Source organism: Entamoeba invadens (genome assembly GCF_000330505.1).
Source record: "Entamoeba invadens IP1 unplaced genomic scaffold scaff_1105074726301, whole genome shotgun sequence".
In the NCBI taxonomy this organism is placed as follows: Eukaryota; Evosea; order Mastigamoebida; family Endamoebidae; genus Entamoeba; species Entamoeba invadens.
In genome coordinates, this window is record NW_004443573.1 from 25,694 (window position 1) to 26,896 (window position 1,203).

Here is a 1,203-nt window from a genome sequence, read left to right on the forward strand (position 1 = left end):
TATGAACTTAAATGTGATTCAAAGAATGTCATTGACAATTTCGAGACTGTTGTTGACAATTTTAATGGTGTTGATGCACAACTTTGTTTTAATGTTGATGAAATTGGTTTTAGTGAACACGCAAACTCTGAAAACGTAAGTGTACTTGCCAAAAGCAAAACTTCCAAAGTCAAAGTTGGCGTTTCAAGATTTTTAAAACAAGGCTCATTTATATGCCCAGCAATAGTTATTTCAATCAAAAAATTCATTTGTAGCTTCTCAGTTGATTCTCTAGATGTTGCTGTTTACTACACAAGCAATGGCTTTGTAAATTGATACACCTTCAAAGCGTGGATGCTGACCAAGTAGTTGTTTCATATTATTGAAACCAGAAAAAAAATGAGTATTTATGAAGAAAAATTAGTAATAATTATAAATAATTTCGGTGAACACATTGACCAAGAAATAAAAAAACGTTTTTGAATCGAACAATGTGTTTTTTTCATTTCATTGTACCATATTCGAGTCACTTGGTGCAGCCACTTGAATTGTGCATTTTTAGTCCCATCAAAAAGGCTTTGTGTAATTCAACTCCAATGTTTACGAGCAAACAAAGTACTCAAAAAACAACAATTGAGTGCTCACATCCAACGCTGTCAAATTCGGCATTTAGAATATCTTCAATCACAGCAGAAGTCGAAACTTTCAATAACTTACAACCATAAATCGAGCAATGGATCAAGCAGCTAGACGATCTAATTAGTCCATCTGGTTTGATCAATGAACGAGCTGAGTGGGGAAGTTAGATGACCAGCGTCATGAAAAAAGTAATGAGAAAGGTTTATAAAAGATTTGATATTGAAACAGTCAGAAACAGTTTTAGGAAAGCTAGTTTCGTTGTAGTGGTGAGAAACAAAAGATTTAGAGTTTATGTTGATATACTATCAGCCAAAGTATTCCTGTCAATTTTAAATGTTATGCCAGAACAACGGATAATGGAGAAACTTAAATCATTAGAAAACATTATGTTAAGAACAAAGCAATTATGTGCAATGAAGAAGTTGTTGAAGAAACTGTCAAACAACGGAGAACCTATGATCAAATACAAGAAAGACTAAAATGAGAGAGATCAATACAACGTGCAGAAGAGGATAATGTCGAATTAAAACGTAAAGAAAGAGTTGATGATTATCGTCGTATGTTTATCAATAAAGAGAATCGCAT